The 27,256-nt window shown below is 40.2% G+C and overlaps 1 protein-coding gene and 1 pseudogene across 3 annotated transcripts in view; both read right to left on the minus strand.

Annotated features, from left to right (window-relative positions):
- Positions 1–27,256, minus strand: part of MEGF10 (multiple EGF like domains 10) — a 380,133-nt gene that overhangs the window by 161,777 nt on the left and 191,100 nt on the right. Inside the window, exon 1 of one of the 3 annotated variants that reach the window (XM_008014292.3) lies at positions 11,661–11,922. The exons of the other annotated variants lie outside the window; for them this stretch is intronic. The gene's annotated coding sequence lies outside the window, so the exon portion shown is untranslated. Of the gene's footprint in view, positions 1–11,660; positions 11,923–27,256 lie in introns of those variants that run through there. 3 annotated transcript variants of the gene reach the window in all.
- LOC103244457 (small ribosomal subunit protein uS5 pseudogene) lies at positions 968–2,344 on the minus strand (annotated as a pseudogene).

A 27,256-nucleotide genomic window follows, 5' to 3' on the forward strand; every position in this document is an offset into this window, starting at 1 on the left:
CCTTCCCCCAGACCCTGGAAACCACTAATCTACTTTCTGTCTCTGTGGAGTAGTCTCTTCCAGATATTTTATATAAATGAAACCATACAATATATAGTCTTTTGTCTTTTTTCACTTAGTATAATGTTGCTAAGCTTCATCCATGTTGTAGCATGTATACTTCATTTCTTTCCATGACTAAATAATATTCCATTATGTAAATACATCACATTTTGTTTATCCACTTATCAGTTGATGGACATTTGGGTTGTTTCCACCAAAAATAATAGTTTTTGCTGTTGTGAATAATGCTGCTAGGAGCATTTGTACACGAGACATTGTTTGAACACCTGTTTTCAATTCTGCTGACATCTTACCAAGGAAAAACAAATTCATTCACTAGCAGCCTCATCCTAATTCTATAGTTAAGATAAGTAACTTTTTGTTTAGTAACATACTATCTTAAAAGACATTTATGTTTATAAGTAAATTTAGCTGTTTTGTATTCCAAAATATTGTAAATTCCTTATAGTTTATGCCTTCTATCAGAGACTACATTTTCTAACATCTGCATTTAATTAATATAATCTTATTTAAGCATCTGAATGATTCTTTCATAAGAAGCAGGCCTGATTCCTAGATGTGTTAATTATTCTTCCCTATTTTAACATTATTTGGTGTTAAATAATAATAACTAATATATATTGAGCATTTACTACGTGCCTACTACTATGCTAAATGCAACCATCTTTGAAGTATACGCTATTATCTTTTCACATTTGATGAAAAGAGGCTTTAGAGAGCTTGAGTAGCCTGCCCAAAGTCGCCAAGATTTCAGTGATAGAGAAGGGATCCCAGTGCAGGTTGTCATACCTCATACAGTAAATGACAAGCTCAGCAATAGACCCAGAACATCAGAATCTTGTCTGTGAACCCACAACTTTTTTTTTTCAGGCTTAATTCACTTTATTTTTCTTGTATAAAAACCCTATGTTGTAGCCAGAGCTGGAGCCTGGGTCCGCTGCACAGAGACCCTGGTGTGGGTCTTGACAAGGTGGTCAGTGAATTCCTGATAGGGAGACTTGGTAAACACAGTCTCCTTCCAGAGGTCAGGGGTCAGGTAACTGTAGATCTTAGAGATGGCATCAAAGGTGGTCTTGGCGAAGTTGCCCAGGGTGGCAGTGCAGCTCCCGGTTGAGGTGTAGCAGTCATCGATACCAGCCATCATGAGCAGCTTCTTGGGCACAGGCGCTGAGACGATGCCAGTGCCCCTGGGTGCAGGGATGAGGCGCACCAGCACAGAGCCGCAGCGGCCTGTCACGTTGCAAGGGATGGTGTGGGGCTTGCCGATCTTGTTCCCCCAATAGCCTCTGCGCACGGGGACAATAGAGAGTTTGGCCAAGATGATGGCCCCACGGATGGATGGCGGTGGCCACCTCCTTGGAGCACTTAACACCCAGGCTGACGTGGCCACTGTAGTCCCCAATAGCAACAAACGCCTTGAACCTGGTGCGCTGGTCAGCACGGGTCTGCTTCTGCACCGGCATAATCTTCAAAACCTGATCTTTGAGAGAGGCCCCAAGAAAAAGTCAATGATCTCAGATTCCTTAATGGGCAAGGAGAAGAGGTAGATCTCCTCAAGGGACTTGATCTTCATGTCCAGCTGCCCAGCTTGGTAACGGGCATCCACTCCTTATCCTCGGCCTTGCCTCCGCGAGCTCCGCAACCTCGGCCCCGGCCCCGTCCACAGCCGCGACCCCGGCCCCGGATGCCACTGCCGAAACCTCCGTGGAAGGCACCGCGGTTCCCCATCCCAGGGCCACCAGGGCCTCCGGCCCCCGCCCCCCATCCGCCATTTGGTGTTTTCTCGGAGAAGAAGCTAACCCACAACTTTAATCACATGAGTTTGTGTAAATCAACATCCAACTTGTAAGTCCAATGGCCAAAATGAAGGGTACACATTGAGTACTCAGACCTCTCATAGATGTGCTGCATCCATTTCAAAGCGAAAGGCCCAAACTTTCTTTCGGAGAAAAAAAAAATGCTCCTATTTTCTCCATTTGAGTCTACCAGCTCCATATTATAAAAGCAAGCTGGAATGTTCTATCAGTACAATGACTCATGACTCACTTTGGTGTAATGTATGCAGCGCCACAGTGGATGGATGGCACATGGATGGCAAGGGTCTTCTCAAGAGGAAAAGGACAATAGGTTGTTCTGGGACTGGAAGCATGGGCTTGCAGGTATTGCTCCTGTGGCTCACTGAGGAGTCAGGAATGTCAGTGGAAATGAGTGACAGAGATAAGCCAAAGACTTCACCCCTCATATCAACTCATCCCAGTTACAGAAATTGGAGGGAAACAAAGCATTCTACTATTAGACTATAAGAGAGACATCATCCAAAGGTTCAGGAAAAGGAATGTCAGTGGAAATGAGTGACAGAGATAAGCCAAAGACTTCACCCCTCATATCAACTCATCCCAGTTACAGAAATTGGAGGGAAACAAAGCATTCTACTATTAGACTATAAGAGAGACATCATCCAAAGGTTCAGGAAAACATCTATAATCTGTAGAGTTGTCTTCTGATTTCTCCTGACAGATTAAAATGAATGGGAGGAGGGTGGAAAGTGGGAATGAAAAGATTTGCTACTTGGCCAACTCAGAGGGGTGCATTTGTTTTAAATTCTAAAGAGTGGGGCTCTGCTAACACTATTGATCTCTTAGGCACTGGATTCGCTGCCTAGAGAAGTAAAGCAATCACCTATGATGGTGCTAATGCATTGCGTTCTGACACACAGCTCTCTGGCTATAGAACTAAGGGTGAATTGATGGGTATTTAAAGCTCTAGGCCCTCCCAGCTGCACCAGGATTCAAATTATGTGAGAGTTTCCAGTTTCCCATCATGATAGATTCTTAATTCTACATTAAACATGGGGCTTTAATTTTTGAATTTTTTATCAAAGTGTAAAATGCAGACAGAAAGAAAAGCCATAAATCAAAATTGGTCAATAAGTTTTCACAAACTGAATATACACATACAACCAGTACTCAGATTAAATGTAATGTCAGCATCCCAGAAGCCCTCGTTGGGCAGGGCCCTTATTCTGACACAAAACTAAGTCCCATTAAGCATCATATGCCTACAAAATCATTTAGTATTATACGTACCACTTGGGACACAAACAAAAACAATAAAAGGGACCATTTAACTTTCCTATTTTTTTCAAAAAGTGCTGCACCTACACAGAACTTCAAGGATAGCACGGTATTCAGGCCTTGAAGCACTGAGGGCAAGCCTCTCTATATCACACAAATGGGGAGCCAAATGAACAGGCCTAATGGCAACAAATTGAAAATTAATGAACTAATCAGGAGAGTGTTTAGCACAATCCTTTTGCCACCCACGAAGTCTCCTCTTCCCATTCTCCACTTCAAAGTCATCTATATCATTGGCAAAATCATTTAGTAAAGAAGAAACAAAATGTAAGGCGGGGGGGCAATGAAAACATAATGAAGAAAATAAAGCCACTTGCCTCTCTGAAATCCACTTGCTACTCCTTCTTTAATGGATTTGCAATGATAATCTATAATCAAGGTACAATGACAGACTTAATTACTAGGAGCTCTAAGTGACCTCAAGCAAATCACATATTGCCCTCTCCTGGATACAAACCTCTTATCTCAGAGACAAAAGGATTCCTACTGGCCAGTGAACACCAGCTGCCTAACACTTGGTGTAAATGGGCTCTCCAGAACCCATCACATCCAGAAAAGGCTTTCCCTGTTCTGACTCATTTGTGTCTGTATTCTGTGCCTAACTTAAAAAAAAAAAGGAAAGAAAAGAAAAGAAAAGCCACCTACGAGTACCCACAGGAACTAGGAACTAAGTCTCCCTTTGAAAGAAACCCAGAGGCAAAGGCTGAATGAATGACATACTTTTTCATAAAGGGAGTAATCAGGCTAAAAGAACAATCCTGTGGAAAAAGTCTGCGACCTTTGCAAAGGCTGTGACCTTGAATTTGAATCTTCTTCTGACACAAAGAATGTAAGCAATTGTTGGGCTCGGGATTAGATCTTTACAGGAAGTTTGCAACCCTTTCCCTCCAGGGCTAGAATCCAATTTGAAAGTTAGGGGTGAGGGAGGGTATCTAAATGGCATCTGGAGAGTCCCCCAGCCTCATAACTGTCCAAACTTATCAATAACTTTCTAATGGTGCTCATTGTATTTCATACTCAAAAAATTCTTAGCTTCAAAACAGCTACCTCAATGTGGAAGGGAATTATTAATATGTCATATACACAGTGACCATTTCCAGGAACACAGAATTGTTCTCTGAAGTCATAGACCTTGATTTAGGCAGGCTTTCAGATCAGGTACCTTTGATGAGCCTGGAGATTCAGGGAGCCTTTTTTATTTTTAAAATCAGTAATAAAATCCTGCAATCAGATAAGTTCTGCAATCAGTGTGACGCAGTAGAAAATAATTCTTCCTTGGCCAAAGATCCACTGGCTTTCTGACAGACTTGTGTTCCCCCAACGCCATGTCTGCAGCTCCAAAACCAGAGGATTTATGATGCTTCCTCGGAATTACTTTTTTCCTTCCCAAATCCTACCTCTGACACATTGCTGCAAGTAGTTTAACTGTGGAAGGCCTTGACCTCCTTTCTTTGTCTCTCTGATTTAAGTGTGTCTGTTTCCTTGGGGCTACCAAGCTCAGTTGGACGGCTGGCCGCAGCAGAATGGCACATCAGCCAGCCCCTGAACAATGGGTCCCTTTCTCCGGCTGTCACATGAACAGCGTTGTGTTACAGCCATTGTCCCTTCAAGTAGAGAGGAGAGGCACGGGTTCTCACAGACCCGCTATTCTCTGTGACCCCCTCTGGCCAAGTCACTAAAATTTAAAAACACACAAAAAAGGCATGCCTTTTGAATGGGGCACTGCAAGTCTAACAAGGAGTATCATGCATATATGGGCCACCTGCACCAGTACACCTTGTTAAAAATACACATCCTGGGACCCCACTATGCACCTACTGAATCAAAATCTAGGGAACAGACAGTATCTGCAGGTGATTCTCGTGCCTCTAAAGTCAGAGCACAGGGTAAACACACCTCAAGCATTTCTAACTTCACTCATGGTCTGATTTTGCACATCTGTTTAAGGAACCAACTGAAAGCAGGGAGGATACTGGAAGGACAAATAATTTACACTGTCAAATCTTAGTGTCGGGGGAAGAAACACCTGGGAAGAAGACAGGTGAGAATGATGAGGGCTTCAGACGACAATAGGAATGTGGGGGTGGGTCATCAATGAGCAAGAGAGAAGGAATGCAGGGACAGCAGGACAGAGCTGAAGCCACCTGATGGAGGTGGTAGCCTTCAGAAAAAGATGGGCGGTAAGAAAGTGGCAATAGTAGATGAACTGTTAGAAAGCAAGGATGTTTCATGTTTAGTTTTAAGTGTTAAGATATGAACTCTTTCCATAGTCCCAAACCTTAAAATTCTACTACTCAAGTCACACATTTGGTGGCATTTTATGAAGTGAAGGTTATTAGTGGTTGGGTGGGTGGCTTCGGATCATCTTTAAACTTTTTAAGGGAAAATATGAATTCAGATCCAGGTAACACTAGAAGAAATATGAGCCTTGTCTCCGTCTCTGGCCCCAAGAATCCCATAGTGGTTGAAAGGAAGAACAGTTTTCTCATTTTACACCTTCTCATGGAATAGGGAGGAAGATTTCTAGCCAACTTTTACTTGAATCTCAATAGGTCTCCCTAATCTCATCTAGTTTCTATAAAATAACTGCAATATAATGGGAAGGGTTCCTTTAACGCAGATAGTACTATGGGGATGGGCAGGTCCCGTAAGTGCCTATCATAAAATGATTCTCAAATGTAAGCTCACCACTACTGTGGAATGGTTTAATCACTATTGCTTGACGATGCCTTGTAAATTCCTGCCACCACATGTTTGCTGAGCCCATTCCCCCACCTAAGATGCCCCATCCATTCAAATCTCTCCGTCAAGGTCCCACACTGCCAGGAAGCCTCCAGTGAGCTCTTGTGGCAGGTCTCAAAACTGCCACTTGGCTCTTACTATACCCAGGCTTACCTGCTTAGTTGTATTTTTTTTTAATTGTTGAAGGTACATAGTAGATGTATATATTTATGGGTTACATGAGATATTTTATACAGGCATGCAATGTGTACTTTTTTAATCTGTTTTTTACTTGAAGGCAAGAGCTTCTTGGTAATTACACATGGTATTTATCCCTATGCCCTACACTGCTAATAAATATCTGATAAACGACCAGGTACAGTGGTTCACGCCTGTAATTCCAGTACTTTGAGAGGCTGAGGCAGGCGGATCACTTGAGGTCAGGGGTTCGAGACCAGCCTGGCCAATATGGTAAAACCTCATCTCTACTAAAAATACAAAACTTAGTCAGGTATGTTGACATGCACCTGTAATCCCAGCTACTTTGGATGCTGAGGCAGGAGGATCGCTTGAACCCCAGAGAGGTTGCAGTAAGCTGAGATTGTGCCATTGCACTCCAGCCTGGGCAACAAGAATGAAACTCCATTTCAAAAAAAAAAAAAAAAACTGGTGGAATAAAAAGTAAATCTCCAACCTATTACTTTTTTAAAGAACCAAGTCACATCTTTTAAATTCTTCATCCAAACTCAAGTACTTTTCTCAAGATGTCAATAGGGGTGGATCTTTAAATTTTTTTGTTTTGATTGTAGGACTAGTCTGCTGTGCCACCAAGCAAAAATTTCATAGTTCTATTTCACTCTGTGAGGAACAAGTTAAATTTGTGTGATTTGATTTTCAATTTGCCATCAAAAAATTATTTCTTAAAAAAAAGACAAAATTCTTCAGCAGAAGGTATTCAAAGGATCCATCTTGGGAACCACCACCTGTGGCTATGTTGAGAACCAGCCAAATCTGTACAGCTCATCTGGGTCAGACGAGACGTTAATGACAAGGTACTTAGTCATCCTCTAGGATGTTCCCAAAGATAAGATGTTTTTAACAGATGCTAATATCCTGCACATGTACCTATCAAGATGAAGTTTTCCATACTGAAATACTGTTTTCTTTGTCTAAGAAGTGGGAAGGGGTACAATTTATTGCCCTCTGAGTAGGAAATTGAGGTGGTTAAATGCTGTACATAGTTTCTTTATCTAGGAGTATAAATTACTAGAAATGAAATGAGAGGAAATTGCTAAAAATGAACAACCATAATAACAGGATGCATTATCACATTCACACTTTCCAGACTGGCTAATGCCACAGTTTGTATTATCAAATAACATCCACACAGTGACTTGCCATTCCACAAATAAAGTTCTGTAAAGTAAAATATAACACTGGTTTGTACCTTCTTTTTACCCTCATAGTATGAGAAATCCTTTTATTAAATGCTCTAAATTAGTCCTCTGCAATAACTATATTTAAAAAGAGTTAGAATGATCATGGTGAACAACAGTCTAAAATGGTAAAGAGAGACAAAAGATAAATTAAAAATTTCAGGACATTCAGATATGAAGAATGAATGAATAACTGAATAAAGAGATTAGGAGGCCAGTTAAAAGACTTCCAAAGGTTGGCAGAAAATGATACAGGCTTATACTAAGCTAGAAAAAGTTCATTTCAGAAACAAAATTTTAAAAGAAGACAAATCAACAGAACCCAGTGAATCTTACATTAATTCTTAAAACTATTGAAACCAGATACTGGGTACGGTACACACGCTTGAGAAAAGTGAGAGCATAGGCAGTCCTCAATATTGCTTCATTTGAAGTCCATCAATGTGGATATTTGTACTACATCTATTGATGCTACTACCTCCCTGCCCTGTGTTGACACTCAGATGCCAGCCAATGAATGAACTTTTTTTGTTTTTATTTTATGGTGCAGCTGCCCATAAGCCAATAGTTCAATTTTTGCAGAATCACCATCTTTGTCATTACCCGGAGAATTATTCATACACTTATTCAAATGTTATTGCATATCTTCATTATTACAAAAAAGTGAATGGGAAATGGGAAAATTAAAAGCCTAATAGTAATTATGAGAAGTGTTTGTCTCATAAACTCAAGTAAGACAAAGGTAGCAGTTATTAGATATGCCAAAAATGGCAAATCTTTTCATCTGAATCAGACATTTATTGAACTTGAACTGGTCAACTGTTGTTGAAATGAGGAGAAAATAACCAAAATTGTGGAAAGTTTAAAGAAAGAAAAATTAGAAAAAGGAGTATACACTGAATGCTGTGTCTAAATAGCAAGGCATAATTAGAGATTTCATAATATATTTGGCTCTCTAGGGCCAGAATCCCTTATAATATGTAGGCTTTTATACAATCTTCAGACCTATTTTCAGGAATGTGTCCTTTCAGGAAAGAAGGAAAGACAGTATTGAACCAGTCACCATGTTTCTAATCAAAAACAGAGGCAGAAGTGTTTTATAAATGGAAAAGCACAGAGCAAAGTTGGTTATTTGTATTGGCATTGGCACTTCCATTCCAGTGCTCTGACACTGTCATTCCAAAAACCAAACCAAAACCATCCTAAAGGATAAGCTCAGTTCTTCATTATACGTCCTGCAATAATGTTCAACATGTAACATTAATTCAGTGACATTTGGTGTTTCATAAGTCCTCCTTGGATATTTTGTCTTGTCCTTTTCCAATCCAAGTTATTATTTATTATTATTATTATTATTTGAGATAGAGTCTCACTCTGTCACCCGGACTGGAGTGCAGTGTCATGATCTCACCTCACTGCAACCTCTGCCTCCCAAGCTCAAGTGATTCTTGTGCCTCAGCCTCCCAAGGAGTTGGGATTACAGACATGTGCTACCACTCCTGGCTAATTTTGGTATTTTTAGTAGAGACAGGGTGTTGCCATGTTGGCCAGGCTGGTCTAGGACCTCTGGCCTCAAGTAATCTTCCCACCTCAGACTCACAAAGTGTTGGGATTACAGGTGTGAGCCACCATGCCTAGCCCCACTTGAAGTTATTAACTCCCTAGTCTATGTCCAGCCAAATTGGAAATTCTCAACTGGCTTTTCCACACCCTTCATATGTATACAATACTGTCCCAACCACTTTATGTGCTAACAAAATGTGCTAAGAAAATGTTGACTATCATTCATCCATTTACTTTTCTCCAACATTCTTTAGGCATTTATTACATAACTATGTAATGGGTCAGTCACTTGTATAAGAGCTTACAATAAGGAATGATGAACTCACCAATCCGTTCAGGATAAACATTCAGGTAATAAACATGGCTGATACAATGTGATAGATGCTATATTAAAGCTATCCACAAGAATGGGAACTCACATGACATATCGCTAAGTTTATGAGAGAATTGAGAGAAGCTTCAGAGGGAAAGTCTTCAAAGGGATTTGAATAGTGTCTTAAACGATGAATGGGTGGTAAGTAGTTGGTTAGACAGGAAAGAGGGTCAAAGGCATTGTCAGCAGAAGGAACAGCACACACAGCTGGGTCACGGAAGAGTGAGAGTGCACAACGTATTCTTGAGACAGTAACAAGATCAAGATCAGTGCGGGCTGGAGAGCTGGGGACCAGAGAAGCAGAAAATAACCCTGAGAAGTGCTGCAAAGGTGGTCTTGTGTATCATGGTAAGGAGGTGAGACTTACAAGTCAGTGTTTTTCCAAATGTGATCTGAGGTCATAGGGAATATTTTGTTCAATTTCTCAATGATATGCACTTTTAATGTGCTCTTACGTGCATTTTAACGGGTATGGAAATTGTGTGGCTAAAAATACTTGGGATTTAATCTATAGAGTGCTAGGTCACACACTTGAAATGGCGGAGGCACATAAAGCCAATACTCATACATAGCCATTTTTAAAATATAAAACCTAAAACAGTGTTTGACATGTAATAGATGTTTAATAAATACTTACTGAACAAGTAAGTGACCCCTAAAAAATAGGTTAAAGAAAGTATATTAATGCAAAGGATTTCCAAGGAGGTATACAGGCTGTGAACTGAGTGTAGAATTCCCACCTCCTCACCTGTTCCAAGTATCCATGACCCACCACCCTATAAATTCCAGCTCTGCCACATGCACCTTTATTTTTCCTACTGAAAGTGCCACAACAAAAGAGCAATACAAAGATCATGTCTTAGCTAAGTTTGACGATAGGTGGTAGTGAAGCTTACAGATGAGCACAGCCTTCAAAGTCCATCCAAATGGGAATAATAGCTAACACTTACTGACAGCTAATAGAAGCTATACTAGAGGGATACAACAATAGTTAATGCTAGCTATACAATAATAATAATAGCTAATTCATGCCTACTATGTGTCAGGCTTGTTAGTCCTTCACATGCATTAACTTATTTAATCCCTTTAACAGTCCTCTGATGTAAGTGTTATTATTATCATTTTGATTTTACATATGTGGATAAACAGGTTAAGTAACTTACCCCAAAAATCACACAACTGGAAAGTGGCAGAGTTGTGAGCTGAACCCAGGCTGGCGCGTGCCCAGAGTTTACCAACTGAAATCTTTGACCTCTTAGTGGTAAAATTAAAAGTTCCCTGCAAGCTGACCTCTTGGAGCACTCATGTTAGGAAGATGACATTTCTGGATAATATAAGTTGACTCCAGTCTTTTTGTCCATAAGGAATGAAGCATTTTTATTTGGGAAACCTATACACAAAGGGAGTCCCAGGATATAAAGGAGTAAGGCAAGAACCAAGAAGAAATGTCATTCTCTTCTGCCTTGGCACACCCTGGTTATCACTGACTAAGAACAATAATAATGGCTAATTTTGGCTAATAAAATCTCCAGCTTTGATTTTCTCCTAAAGAATGTGGATCCTTGCACGAGCATATTTTCTAAAGAAGCAGCAAGATATTGCCATCGTTCATTTACTCAGTAGTGTCACTAAGGAAAATATTTCCAGAAAAAAAATAAGGACAAAACACTTCCCTAAACCAGGCGTAAAAGTCCTCTTAACAAAGGAATTTAAGAGAAAAAGATAACACCGGATTTATCTTTCTTAACTATTACTTCAAAAACCGTCCCTCCCAGCACTCCCTAAGCAGCCAAGCATACTGACAAGGCCCCTTTGGTCTAAGACTGCGACCTCACACCCCTACTGATCGTTGAGAACTCAGGAAGGGGGAGCATCCCGCAAGCCTAGAGCGTTATCTGCACAATCTGAATACCAAGGACTGGAGAAAGAGAAGTTTAGAAAAGAGTGAAGATCCCAGAGAGGAAGTTTAACTGACCTGGAAAAAAGGGCCCAGCTGAAACTGCCTTTCAACCTCATTCGGATTCCCCACAAATCTCCCTACAACCAGCTATATCCCTCGGCAAAAGGAAACAAACACGGGCAAGGCAATACAAGAGCAGAAATTATGCAAAATAAAATGCGTAATGAGGATGTCTCTCCATCAAAAATACTCCAAGATTTTCCTACACAATCCCATGTAACAAAACCAAATGCAAACAACAATAAACCCTTGAGAAGCCCATGACAAACGCAGACTGAGCCCATCTCGCCCCACCTCACGTCGCACCCCGGTACCCTGGCTAAGGAAAATGTGCCCCCCGCCCATGAGAAGCCTTCCGGCGTCCGGCCAAGGTCCAGCAGCCGCCGGGGTTGAGTTTGCCCAACTCTTACCCAAGTCCAGAGATCTTGAGAATCGCAGCGCAGCCTTTTCTCCCCGGTCTTCACCCAAAGCCAGCCAAGACACAAAATCTGTTCCAATCAGCGCGGTTAGCGTCCAAGCAGTGTCCCAGAAGAAAGCGATCTTTGGGAGTCTTCTTTCAGGCGTAAAGGTGGAGACGCGGGAAAGAGGAACGTCTCAGCGCGTTCCCAGTCCCCCAGTTTTGCGCACGGGGAAAGTACTTGCTGCAAACTTGAACAAGGTTTTCTCTGTCTGGCCCGAGATGCTGGGGGGGTGGCGGGGGGGGGGGGGTAACCCGAGCCGGGGCCGGGATTCGAGCAGTTGCCGCTGCTGCAGCTGCTGCTGCCGGGACAGTGGCCGCTGGGGGGTTGTCGCTTGGCGCCGCGCTCTGTCCCTAGCGCAACACGCAGGATCTTCCCGGCCCGACTCCTGCACCTCGATCGTGAGTCGCTCCTGCCTGAGCGGCTTCCACCGCCTGGTGGGTGACCCGGCCAAAGGCCTGGTCGCGAAGTTAGCAAATGTTGGGGTCACCGCAGGAGGTGACCGAAGGGGTGTCAGAGTGGGTGCCCGCCTGATTCCCAACCCACGTTGGATGCGAGTCCCTCGTCAAAGTCCCTGGGAGGTGTTCTAGACCCTCTGTAAGGATTTGTGGGATGGTGGCCGCGCCCGAGCGGCCAACTGGAGCGGACGGCGGGTCCTCAGTGGTGTCAGGGGAGAAAGCGCAAAGGTGGGATCCAGAAAGGATGGGGATTAAGCCGTGCCAGAGAATGTGATGCGGCAGCAAAGTACATGGAAAGGTGGGGCGGGGAGGTGAAGGCAGGGGGTGGAGGGTGGGATAGTCTGCTTTATCAAGGCGGGGCGGAGAGAAAACTCCCGGGACGCGCAGGAAAATCCCCCCAGGTCCTCCGAGGCCTCGCGCGGCGATTTATTGGGGAATGGCTCCCTCTGCCGACTCGCCGAGGAGGCCCCGGGAGGCCCAGTGATGGAATGTTCAAACCATGAACGGGCTCTTCCATTTGTGGGTTGGACAGGACGTGAATTCTGGAATCTGCTTCTCTGTCCATCTTCCTCTTCCAGACTAAAGAGTTTTCCAGCTTTTACAGGACCCCAAAAGGTACAAATCTGATTGCTGCAAAGTTCTTTCTTATGTCGTTGAATTCTATCCTCCTCTCCCCACAAAAAACAAAAACAGGCTGCGCCCCATAACCACTCCAGATAATCGTCTCCTACCAGGCTTCTCTTCCTCCCATTAATAAGAACTCTTTCTTTTTAGAGAGACTTCAAGAGCATTCGTGTCTCTACTCAATAACCCTCCTGGAAAATAGTACAGACTCCATATTATGTTTGAGTGAATAAATGAATGGAATGAATGAACATAGATATGTTTGAAGCCCCTCACCATCCTCTTTACTCTCCCTGGGAACACGCAGGGGAAGACTATTTTGGTGTGTGTTTGTTTGTTTGTTAAGCAGTCATCATTGCCCCTTCTCTGGTAACAGTACCTCCATTTACCTTTGAGATACCACCCCTGCCACAAGGACAGCAGTCTGGGCAGGAAGTTCAGTCAGTATGGTCCACCTTTTCCCTGTCCAGAAGAGAGCACCTGACCTAAGCTAAGCCCCTCAGACCCTCTCTGCCAGGAATTGGAACTTTGATCTGGGCAGCACAGGCACAAATAATTCTAGAGGTGATTAATCCATATGGCTGTTTTCTAAGGAAATTGGCCATTAATTCATGCCACTTATTACCCAAAGACATTTTGCTTTATGAAACTTGCTTGCCCCACTTTCCTTTTAATTTTTAAATCAATTTTATTGGGGCATAAGTTACAAATACATTACACTCATATTAATTGTACAGCTTCATGAGTTTTGAATAATGTACACACATGTAACCACTGCTTCAATCAAGATAATGAACAATTCCATCACCCCAGAGGGTTGTCTTGCACCCCTTTAAAGTCAACCTCTATCCCACCCCATATTTGGCCCACTTAGCTGTTTTCTGTAACTACAGATTAGATTTGTCTTTTCTAGCATTTCATATGAATGGAACCACTTACATATTCCTTTGTGTCTGACTTCCTTCACTCTACACAATGTTTTTGAAACTCATTAATGTTGTGCCTGTATCTGATGTTTGTTCCTTTTTATTGCTGAGTAGTATTCCATTGTATGGATATACCACAATTTGTTTACCAGTTTACCAAATGATGGACATTGGGGATGTTTTCAATATGGGGTTATTATGAATAAAGCTGCTAGGAACAATCTTGAACAAGTCCTTTTATGGACATACATTATTATTTTTCTTATCTTACAGTAGTAAAATTATTAATACAGTAACTGTGTGTTTAACTATATATAGAGATTAACTGCTTTCCAAAGTGAAAACATTTTACATTCTCACCAGCAAGATATAATTGCTTCACATCCTCATCAAAACTGGGTAGTTTCTGTCTTCTTATTTTTACCATTCTAGTGAGTATATAGTGGTATCACATCATGGTTTTAATTTGCGTTTCCCTACTGACTAATGATGGTGACAATAAAAGATGTTTACCAGCTTTTCATGTGCTCTCATGCCAGCTGTTTCTTGATAAAGTGTCTGAATTTATTGCCCAATTTTTAATCAAGTATTTGGATTCTTATTATTGAGTTGTAGGAGTTCTTTATATACCAGGCATGTGTCAGATATATATATATAACAAATATATACTCCCGGTCTGTTTTTTGTCTTTCAATTTCTTAATAGTGTCTTTCAAACAGCAGTTTTTAATTTTGAGGAAGTCCAAATTATCAAGTGTGGGGTTTTTTTGTGGTTATACTTGTTAGGTTTTACATAAGCAATCTTTGCTTACCCCAAAGTCATGAAGATTTTCTATGGTTTCTTATAGAAACTTATGGTTTTAGCTGTTATATTTAGGTCTACGATCTATTTGCTGTTAACTTTTGTGTATGGTATGAAGTAAGGGCCGAAGTTCATTATTGTCCACATGGATATCCAGTTGTTTTGTCACCATTTGTTGAGAAGATTATCTTTTTTCCCATTGAGTAACTGGATACCTTTATCAAAAATCAATTGGCCATGGATGAGTGAGTCTATTTCAGGATTCACTCATTATTCCTTTCATTTGATCTATATTTCTATTCCTATGCCAAAACCATACTGCTCTGATTACTCTAACTTTACAGTAGGACTCCAACTTAGGTGTAATAAGTCTTCCAGTTGTGCTGCTTTTATTTTTTTTCAAAATATGTTTAACTCTTCTGCTTTTGTTTTTATTTGGCTTTCATCTTCCATGTAAATTTCAGAATTCGCTTGTCAATGTTATAAAAATTCACTTTTCTAATTAAGAGTGCCTTGAATCCACTCATCAATTTAAGGAGAACTGACATAACAATATTGATTCCTCTAATCTATGAAGATGTTACATTTCTCCATTAATTTAGGTATTCTTTAATTCTTCTCAGCAATATTTTGTAGCTTTCAACATAGCAGTATTATACATAATTTTAAAAATGAATCCCTTAGTATTTTATTTTTGATATTTCATGAATGGAATTATTTTTGAGTTCTTGTCTCCAGTTGTTCATTGCTAGTATGGAGAAATACAGTGGAATTTTGTGCAGTACCCTCACATTTTGCAACATGGCTAAATTTACTTATTCATTCTAGTAGTTTTTCTTTTTCAGTTTCCTTAGGATTTTCTACATGCTCTGCTTCTTTTATTTGTCTTGCCTTATTGCACTGGATAGGATGCCCAGTACAACATTGAATACAAATGCTAAAATTTAGTATCCCATCCTTGTTGTTCATCATAAACCAAAGCAATCAGTCTTGTACCTTTCAGTAGGATGTTAGTTGTTTAATTAAACTCCCTTTATTAATTGAGAAATTCCTTCTATTTTTAGTTCATTAGAAATTGTTTATTTTACCATGAGTGACTATTGAATTTTGTCAAATGTTTTTCTGTATCAGTTGAAATTATTATATGGTTTTTCTCCTTTTTTCTGTTAGTTAATTGAACTATTTATTAAACTTGCCTTGCATTCTTGGGTTAAAGCTTACTTGGTCCATGTAATGTATTATACATTTGATATACTGTTGGATTTGATTTGCCAAAATTTGTTCAGGATATTTGTGTCTATACTCATTAATATTATTGGTCTACATTTTTATTTTCTTGTTATCTCTTTGTCTGGTTAGAGGTTCATCAATTTTTAAAAATCAATTCAAAGGATCAGACTTTAGTTTCACTGATTTTTTTCTATTACTTACACATTTTCTACTTTGTTGATTTTAGCTCTTACCTTTACTATTTCCTTCCTTCTATATACATTAGATTTATTTTTCTCTTCTTTTTTCTTTAATTTCTTAAAGTCAAATTTTTACTCATTGATTTTTAGATTTCTTTTTTCTTATATACGCATTTAAAATTATAAACTCCTCTATAATAACTACTGTAACCATGTTCCACAAATTTTGATAACCTGTTTACATAGTTCAAAATATTTTTTCTTTAACCCATAGGTTATATGGAACATTGTTATTTAATTTCCAAATTTCAGGGAATTTTTTAGGTATTTGTTTTATTGATACATAATGTTTTACATATTTGCAGAATACATGTGAGTATTTGTTACATGCATAGAGTATGTTAGGAAGGGAGCATCTTGGGTATTCATCACCTTGAGCATTTATCATTACTGTGTGTTAGGAACATTTCTAGTCCTCTCTTCTAGCTCCTTTGAAATGTACAACACATCACCCTTCTCTGCTAACAACAGTCACCCTTCTCTGCTATTGAACATTAAAAGCTATAACTTCTATCTAACTGAATGTTTACACTTATTAACCAACCTCTCTTCATGTCTCCTTCTCACTCACACACTCTTCCCAACATTTGGTATCCATTATTTCACTTTCTACCTTCAAAAGATCAACTTTCTGAGCTCCCACATATGAGGGAAAATATGTAACATTCCTCTTTCTGTACTTGGCTTATTTCATGTAATGTCCTCCAGTTCCATCCATGTTGCTGCAAATAACAGTATTCCATTTTTTTTATGACCGAATAGTATTCCACTTTGTGTATATACCACATTTTTTAATCCATTTATCAGCTGATGGATGCTTACATGAATTCCATATCTTTTCTATTATGAATAGTGCTGCAATAAGCATGGGGCACAAGTATCCTTCTGATACATTGATTTCGCTTCCTTTGATTAAATACCCAGTAATGGGATTCAGATATATTATTATTAGTTTTAATTTTATTGCAGCCAGAGAGAAGGTTCATCTTATTTCAAGGCTTTTAAATGTACTGAGACTTGCTTTATGGCAAAAATATGGTCCTTCTTGGTGAATGGTTCATGTGCACCTGAAAAGAATGTACAACTGCTGCTGCCATTGGGTAGATTGTTCTAAAAATGTCAACTGGGTCTCATTAGTTGACACTGTTGGTCAAGTCTTCTGTTTCCTTACTAATTTTTACTACCTTTATTCCGAACACTGTAACATTACCCATACAATCTTAGATTAAGTAGATTTCTTTGTTGGTGGTAACTATATCACTCTGTTGTAACACAGAATTTATAATCTACTAAAATTCCAATTATTTCTCATATTTGCTATTAGTCTTGACTTCTTAAAATATTATTTGTATTTTTAGTTGAGAATTTCATAGTAATTTTATAAGACTGTTCATTTAGCTCTATCGAATTCCATTTTTGTATATGCAGTCCATCTTTAGAACCTGTCAAGGGCTTAGTGGAGCTAATTCTTTTCCTAGTATATTAGCTAGCCAGCTTGAAATCATGATATTTGGAATTGATCAGAAAGCCATGATGCTCTTAGGCAAATAATTATTAGACATGTAGAAGCAGATAGAAATAAAATGCATATTCTAACAGACTTTCCTCTCCATTTATATTTATTCACATCCTATAGTGTAGTCATTCAACTGCTGGTAAATTCCACAATTCTATTATTACATCCAGTCTACTTTCTTCATCTGATCCACAAGGATTTCATGGGATATTTTTTCAATTACCTTATAAATCCAGATATATTCTCATTTGTTCCATTTACCTGTCTGCTAATATTTTGAATAAAGAAAACTAAGTCAGCCTACCAGTTCTACCTCTTAGCAAACAAGATTGGCTTCTTATACCCATAATTTCCTTCAGTAGTGCTCTCAAATTATGCTTCTAAATCTATGATTTAAAAGCTTTCTTAGTTACAGCAATAGACTAGAGTTCAAAGAGTTTACCTTCTTCCCACTTAAAAAAAATAGAAGTGGGGGTTTCTGCAGAGTGTAAAGTCATAAGTATGGCAGAAGGTTATCATTTTTTTTACTTCATTCAATTCTAACAACAAGAGGCATGTATAATTACTCCTGCTTTACAGGTAATGAAACAAAGGCTCAGAGAGATCAATTATCTTGCCCATGATCCCATATCTAGTGAGTGGCAGAGGGAGGACTGACCCTGGGTCTGACTTCAAAGCTTATGCTCTCTCTACCACTTCACCTGCCTCAGAACTACATCTGTTTATTCTGGTCTTCTGATTGCTCACTGTGGTTCCTCAAATCTCACAATTGTGCTATGTTTAAACACTTTTTCCCCACAGTCACTGAAAATCTGCACTGAAAAAAAAAAAATGTTCAGGAGCCTTAAAGCTCTTGTGTGTACACAACTTTATCTCTCCCCACAACACAAATGCGGGCAAGACTGGAAGAGGTCGTGTCTTTAACCATAGGTCTCAGCCAAGGGACGTAGACGATGAGAAAGGTGGGGTTCTTGGCCCATGAGTCTCCTCCCAGATGCCTTCATTTCAGTCTTCTTCTTCCAGTCCTAGACATTTTTTTAAGCTCCCTTCTCCAGTATGACTTTTGTCCAGGTTTTTGAAAAGATCACTGTCTTTTAAAGGTAGTGGAGGAAGAAAGGGAAGAGCAGAACAATGGATGAGGAAATTGTATTTGCAGCCTTGGACCCTGTATCAGGAGTTAGGAGTACTTTTCTGTCTTCTTCATGTAATATGTCTTCACAGATGTAAGGCGATCCTGGTATTCTTAGTTTGAAAGGGGCAACAATGGGATTCCAAATTCATCCATTTATTTCCCCTAGCTTAGTGTTTTCCCCCAAAAAAGTTTTAATATGATCCACAGTAAGAAGGACATTTTTCATTATGACCAAATTCTTATCTTTGTAAATATATAATTAGAACAAGTTTCAACACTTACTCTTACCATATGTAATGCCCTCTCATGTTTTAACAATGCTTCTCGACCTTTCATGTGCAAGTTCATCAGCTAGAGATTTTGTTAAATATGAGGTTCTGATTCAGTATCCAGGGTGGAGACTGCATTTTAACAAACTCCTACGTGGATGCTTCCGTTTCTTGGATTGTACTTTAAGTAGCAAAGTTCTATTCTGTATTGTTTTAGTTAAATGTTAAATTACTTTTAGGACTCCCAAATGTGTCTGGACTGGCAGTTTGTAAAAGCTTTGCTGGTGTATTGGGGCAGCATGCCTATCTAGGATACTCTTGTAAACGTAGACTTACTGTGGAGTGGGATCATGCTTGGAAGTAGTTCAGCAAGAAACCGGATTTATCTTCCACATACCAAGACCAGAGAATCACAGAAGTAAAGACATGAATATCTTCCTGAAATTGCTTTGTTTTTTAATTTCAACATTTGATACAGTGAATACATCTATTATAATTTGGAATAAATAAATCTAAGTATTCTGCATAATGATGACTTATGAATGTGTGTGAAAAGAAAGTTGCAAAAGTTGACTGAAGGTGAATATGGCAATGATGTAAGTATCAGTGGGAAAAAAACATTTCCTGTAGTGTGATCTTCTTTTGTCTGCAGTATGAATGCATACTGTATCAGTCAGGGTTCTTTTTTTCAAGTAACAGAAACCAACTCTAACTAACTTAATAAAAACAACACTGAAGGATTCCAGAAGAGTGGGACTGGGAGGACCAAAGTTAAAAATGAGCAAGAACCCCTTTAGAGGACTGGGAAGAAAAGAATCAAAGCCATGGTCTCAGAACTGAACCAATCTGGCCAGGCTGTCCCTGCTGAGATTAATGAACTTGAACCATTTCTTTCCTTAGTTTTCACATCATGCTCTCAAGATCAAAGTCACAGGAGAGAGCATTCATTTGGCTTAACTTAGATTTTGCACTCCCTCCTGACTATTCTAAGAAAATAGGAAGGATTTGGCCCTTCAAACTTCCACAGTGGGACAGGTGCCTGATACACCATCCTTCCAGGAGCATAGAAAAGTGGGGAGAGGAGATATTGTCCCAAAAAGAAAACAGGATGCCACTGGGAAAAGAAACTATTAGATTGGTGCAAAAGTAATTCCAGGTTTTGCCATTAAAAGTAATTAGAAGTAATGGCAAAGCCTGCAATTACTTTTGCACCAATGTAATAGATTCTAAGTCATCAATTAACTATACTGGACACAGTGTCATGAATTAGTCAGGCCCTTATTACAAGTATAGAAGGAAAGTAAATGGGATTTAAATTTTGGGGAACCATGGGTATAGTCTCAGAGAGTAAATCATAATTGGTGCATATTCTAATGTGTATCCAAATCCACTCCTTGAAGGACTTAATAAAAGGCATCAGAAAACCAACTTCAACACCACCAGCAACCACTGCCGCAGCCACCTCAACCCCTATCCCTTTTCCCCTATAGGAAAAAACTAAGAAACTCAAGAGGAGTCATCAGAATTCCTGCCATGTGGGAGTCATCAACCCAACTGGTGACTTTTTATTCTGCTCCACATATAAGAGGTAAAAGGAATATTTCTTCCCTCCTATGACAAGTTAAGTAAAAATGGAGGGGGAAACAAGAGAAATAATCACAGTGATGAAGAATGCTAGCGAGAGGTAGAAGCCAGTCATCTCCAACCTTAGTCAGACTTCCGTGAGGTAGGCCAGGCAGATTTACTCTCCCCACACATTTCAACAGAAGGAAAGGAATCGGAAAGAGACAGTAGGCAGCTTCTGTTCCCACTGTTGGGTGAGGCAAGAATGCCTGAGTTTCCTTAGGGCCAAATCAATACCGCAAGAGGTATCTGGGCTTAAGCAATCTTGTCCTGACCTTACCTAAGAGGGTTGCCTGCTAGTGGAGGAGCACAGTCAAGGAGTGGGAGCTGAAGGAGAAGGGGGCAGAAGAACTTGGGTTGGGGTCATCAACCACATCAGATGCCTGTGCAACTGGGTCCCTGCTAGGCCTACTGAAGAGCCTGCCCATGCCCTGCCCTTCAGCAGTGTCCAGACATCTGCCACAGGCATAGTTGGCCATCCTATGTACACCACAGCAGCAGCAGCTAAGCAGATGCCTGTCCTTTCCTTTATCCCTGCTCCAAGACCCCAACACTCCAGGAGATACAGGAAAGATGAGGGAAGAGCAGGAAGTAGAGGAGCAGGAGAGAAACACTGTACACACAATTCCCCCAGGGCAGGGCCACTGGCCCCTGGTCACACTGGACTGACAGGAAGAGTGAAAAAGTGGATATAAGGTGAGACTCGAGCTATATACTTAACTTTTTAAACCTGGAAATGTCTGAAATGTTACACACACTTCCTGAGACGTTGTGAAGGGACACAAAAGTCTCATCAAAGCATGCCTGAAAACAATGTAGGAGAAATCAAATAAAAGGGCTTCATGTTAGTATCCCACTGACTCCCCAATAAACTGGTTACACGGCAAAAGAAACTGACTTCCAGTAGTTTAAGCAGAAAAGGAATTTATCGAGAAGCTGCTGGGTGCTGAGTATAACACCCAGAGGGCTGGAAAACTAGGTTAGGAGGATGGTGCAGGGACAGAATGAAGTTCTGCTCCCAGAGTTAAAATCGTTCCTCGGAACTGGTCTGGGAAAGCCCTGTCACTGGATGCCAGATGCTGGAGTTCTCACCATCAACGCCTCCAGCCCTGGACACCGACTCTGAGGCAACCACCGCCTCTGGGAACAGGAGGTTGCTGACATCCCTGAGCTGCCAAAAGAATTCTCCATTATCCCAGGTTCCAATTCAAAGCCCAGGACTGATGCACCTGATTGGCTGAGCCCCAGATGCACGCCCAAGGCCCCTTTGGAAAGGAGTCCTAAGAAGCAAGTATATGCCCTTTGTTGTTTCTCTCCTGCGAAGAAAGCTCTTCCTCTCAGCAAGTCTCATAAGCAGGGTTGCTATAAGCCCATACGGTGTTTTCTGCAAAATGAGGAAAATGCATGCCTCTAGTTGGGAAAATAAGCAGGAATCTTTCCTTTCTCTGGTGGCTACAGAACACTGTCAGGAATCAGAGATCACAGCATGCCTGAATTTCAGCCTCACGTGCCCTCTCTGCTGGGAGCCTTTGTGCAGTGCACGAACTGCACGTGTGTATGTAGTAGCCCTGCTAATAAGGTGAGTGTTTCTCAAATGCAAATGGGAATGCAACTGAGGTAACGAATACATACTATAGGAAGACATCAGACTTAGGGAGAAACACAGTTAACAGACTATGAGCACACAACTTGGTGGAGACCACTGGAGAAATGCTATTATGAAACCAAGACAAGTGAACAAAAGCCAGGCAAATATTGGACTTCGCTGAGCACACACTTCATGTATTAATAAAACCGAACCACCATCATGAGGAGCATCTCTTTGCATCTTGTATGGAATTTGTCCTCCAATGAATGGAGGTACCAAGTAATATTGACAGAGAGAAAGCACATCTGAATCATCATGCAGAATTACTTAGAAGCAGCAAATGTTTAATCAGTGCAAATATTATGATTTACAACACCACCCCTCCTGAATGACAGGATCATTTTCTCATATTTAACAAAGAAGATTTATTAAAAATTGTGTATGTTTTCATGTTAAAATTAATATTCATTTGTTCACAAGTACTACAATAATTTAGCCAAGTGTTTTTGAAAGAAAACAGTGGATATTATTTTAACACAATATAATAATATATAAACTCTTTTGCCCACATATTCGTGATCGAATTAAAAGTAAACACTAGTAAGTTATTGCTATTTTCATCCTTAAAGTAATAGAAATAGAAAAGACAAACAGATTGATCAGATCATTTGATATCAACTAGTCAGGAGGGAAAAAGCAGATTTGATTCAATTAAGTGATTTGTCTATACCATCATCCTGCATCAGATCAATTGTACTGTGCATGTATTACTCCGTCAAGTTTCTAGGTTGGTTGATTTTATAGATGCTATGTCTGGAGTCTCTTTCTATAGTGGAGTGCTGGGTTGAAAGTCTATTTGGGGAGGGTTCAAATTAGAATGGAAGGAGAAGTATTTGACGCAGAGTATTATCTTTCAAGTTTTATTCTAAACGGCAGCAAAAAAAATGAGGCAGTAATTAGACAGGGATATAAGATCACAGGAGAGTTTTCTGAGGTGGGAGGAATTGCTGTTTTCGCATGCTGTTGGAAATGACCCGTGGAGATCCGGTGTGGCTGAGGGGTGGCTTGCTATCATTCCAACACTATTTCTGAGAATTCTTGGATATTTTAGTATTCTCTGTGGATGACCTTTTCAACAATCCTGGGCTCTCAGTTCCAGGATCACCTTTCCTCCAGTGAACATGTTCTCCATCCTACCTCAGCCACTCACTACTGTTGCCATAACTTGGACTTTGTCATGATCAGTAATTGCAGCCTCTCTATAATCCCAATTTCAAGCACCTCACTCTTCCATAATTATTTTTCTAACTCTCTTGTTCACTCAGTCTGGACCGTCAACTCAAATAATTCTCCTAATATATCAGTATCCAAATCCATTGATCCTAACCTTTTCGTGTTCCTCAACATTTTAAGTCTTTGCCTCCCTCCTTACTTGGTCTGAATACCATGGTTAGTTATCATGGAAATTTCTTCCATACGCTCAACTCATTTGCTCCTCTCTTGCTGCATTGTACTCCCTTGGCAAAATCCCAATGCTGGTTCAGTCCAACTCTCCACAAACTCCATGGTGGCACTGGTACAATTTAATGTGTTGGAGAAAAGTAGAAATTAAAGCATTAGCAAACATTAATGAGCATCACTCTAAATTCATGACTACTAGTACTAAGTGGATCCTTGGCACTACCCAGCAACCTAATTATATCTCCTTAGTCCACTTGCTCTTCCATTCTTCTAGATGGTGACCTTCTCTCTTTTCAAACATCCAGTATCTCTTCTTTCATCTTCACCGTCAGTTGAAGACCCTGCTTCTCATTTCCCTATTTCACTGAAAAAACTGAAGCAATTAGAGGAGAATCTCCACAAACTTCTGCAACTACAGCTGGTCATCCACCTTCATGTCTGGTCATGTGCTTTGCCTCCCCTCCTGATGGACTGACCACACTCTTATTTAAGGCCATCTTCCTCACTTATGCACTAAATTCATTCCCTTGGGCCTCCCAAATGACATGGATTTCTCCCTCTCTTTCCTGCATTATTAATTCTCTCCTCTCAACAAGAGTATTCCCATCAGCATTCACAAATATTATTTCTTCCACTTAAAAAAGAACTTTGTTTGGTCCTCCTCCTACAGCTATTCTCTTCACTGTAAACTCCTTGAATTAAATTTCTAAACTTAGTATCTTCACATTTTTTCCTTCTATTCTCTCTTAAATCTCCTCTAATCAGGGTTTTGGCTCCCAACCCTCAAATTAATACTGCTCTCTTATTTTTCAAGGTAATCAAATGAGATCCAAGTTGCTGAAACCAATTGTCAGAAATATTTTCTTCCCTTCATTGAATGTCTTCCTTGACTTGACATCCGGGATACCAGACTTTTATAGTTTTCCTTTTTTCTCTCTGGTGGCTCCTTCTGTGTTACCTTTGTTGGTTTCTTCACATCTTTCCAACCTCTAAATTTTGAACCACCCAGGTCTCAGTCATTGGATCACTTTTCTTTTCCAGTTACAAAAACTTTGTAGACTATCTCATTCAGGCTCAGAGCCATAAATACCATTCCTTTACTGACCACTGCTAAATATAGATCTTCAGCCTTGACCTCTGCCCAACTGCCTTCTGGACATCACCACTTGGTTCACAGATGGGCATCTCAAAATTAATACGTTCAAAACCTAACTCCTAATTTCCCTCCAAAAGTCTGCTCTTCCCAAATTCATCCCTTTCATCCCCATCTCAGCAAATGGCATCTTTACCCTTTCATTTGCTTATATCAAAAACCTTGGTGTCATCCTTGAATTGTTCTTTCTCTCACACTCTCCATTCAAACTATAAGCAAATTCTATAGGCTCTACCTTCAAAATACATTCACCAACCTATCCAGACCTTCATCATTACCCCTGAATTAATGCAGTGGTCTCTTTATTGTTCTCCCTTTTTCTGACCTTAACTCTCCACCAATCACTCCGAGTGCCACAGCTAAAGTTATCTTGTTAAAACATAAGTTAGATCATGTTTCTCTCTTACTGTAGCCCCCATGTTCTCCCATCTTAGAGTCAAAGTGTTCACAATGCCTCTGTTTCAAGTCTTGTTCTCCAGAAAACAGCCTCTGAGATGCAGATTTGTAGGCAGGAGGTTTCTTGGGTTTGCTCTCAGGAGTAACACTTATAAGGAAGTGAGGAAAGCAGAATTGGGCAGAAGGACCAGTGGACTGTGATATAGTTACGATAGGCCCACAGAGCTGGCCTGAATTGAGGCAAGGGCACCCAACTCTTATAATCCCTCAAGCACAGTCTTTGGATGTGGTCTGCTCCTGGGAGACAGCATAACCTTGGGAATGAAATTATTTTCTGTTGAAGGCAATTCCAGATGAGGAACTGAGCTAGGAGCCATCTACAGCCAACACCTGGGGAAATGAGGGCCTTGGTCCTGAAGTGCACATGGTATCCACTACACTCTCTCGGTGCCTCTTGGTTTTATCTTCTGCTCTCCTCTTGCTCTATACTTCAGGTACTTTGGTCCCCTTGCTTTTCTTCAAACACACCAGACTGACTTCTACCTTAGAGCCCTTGCAGTTCCCTCTCCCTGGAATGTGTGGCTTGCTCCCTGATCTCCTGCACATCTTACTCAAATTTCATCTTCTCAGTGAGCCTTCTTATTCAGTATTGCAGCCCATCACCCCTTCCCCAACACACCTGATCCCCTTAACCATGCTTTACTTTTTATTTTTTAATACCATTTTTCACCTTCTAATATCCTATGTAATTTACTTATTCATTATGTTTATTGGTTGATATGTCTTTCTCCCACTAGAATATGAACTTCTTAATCTTTGCCTATTTTGCTTACTGATATATCTCAAGCATGAAGAGGTGTCCTCATGCATAGTAATTCTCAAATATAATGAATATATTTTAAACAAAAGTTTTATAACTCAGTAGAGGATTTTTGTTTTCCACTTGGAAATTATCTTTCCTAAGCAGGAAATTCTTTTTAACATCAGAGTCTTCTGAATATGAATTTAAGTCACTTAATACATTTGCCCAAACCACAGAGTTGCCCAAACACAGCTCTCAGTTGAAGCAGGCTTATCTCTCACATTATAATAATTATCTCACTCCTGCCATAAAAGCAAAGGAAGGGAGGAGAAGCTGCACATAACAAATTAATTAATCAAGGCTTTAATTTTTCTTTAAACCCAGGGAATTCATATCAGCCTGCTCTGTTATTTACCTGACTACCCTCTGGGATATTAATATTATATCCTGCGATTTACAGCCTTAAATGGTCATGACATGTTTACACAGGTGAAGAGCAAGTGCTCTGGCAGAGCCTTTCCTTACATTTCTTGTACATTAATTTACCTTGGAGTCTTCACACTCTGGAATGTCACTGACATGAAAACAACAGAAGGTTATTTCACTAAGTGCAGTGCTTTGACTACATTAAGAAAAAGATAGTTACGTTTATATGGTATAACACGGTAAACAAGGGAATTGGAGCCCTTGGCAAGACTTTTCTAGTTACCCAGACCTGCTCAGCCACCCCTACTGCTCTTTGGGCTGGCTGACCCATCAGTTGGGGAAGCTCTGCTAGATTAGGTGATGTCATAGGAAGTGAATTCTAACCAATTGGTGAGTGAGACCAATCCTCTATGACAAATATGATTTACAACTTCAAATTGCTTTCTTCACCAAATAGTCTCACAAATATCTTTTCCTATAACAAAAACAGACTACTCTTGGTGTCAAGTCAACAATCCCTTGAATTTTAAATAAACATTTAAATATGTAGGAGAGTTCTTCACCCCTTCTATTGGATTTGTCTATTGACACTCAGCCCACCTTATAAACTTTTCCATCCCTCCTTACAGTGCAGAGACCGGAAGCCTGAGAAATATATTTCTGTGACATCCTAGCCAGCAGTTCTGGATGTATTTTTAGTCTCCGTATTAAAGATAAATTCACATAATCTTTGAAAGGCAGCAGTGAGGCAGAAATCATTTCTCTTCTTTCTCCAGCAGCAGTAGAAGGCATAGCATGGACCTCCTAAATGTGAGTTTCTGTGGTAGTGTCTATGTCCCCTGCCAGTCCACCCATCTTGGGGCTACAAAGTTCCATGAGATAAGCAGGAGCTTCCTGCAAGCTC

The sequence above is a fragment of the Chlorocebus sabaeus genome, chromosome 23, assembly GCF_047675955.1.
Source record: "Chlorocebus sabaeus isolate Y175 chromosome 23, mChlSab1.0.hap1, whole genome shotgun sequence".
NCBI lineage: Eukaryota > Metazoa > Chordata > Mammalia > Primates > Cercopithecidae > Chlorocebus > Chlorocebus sabaeus.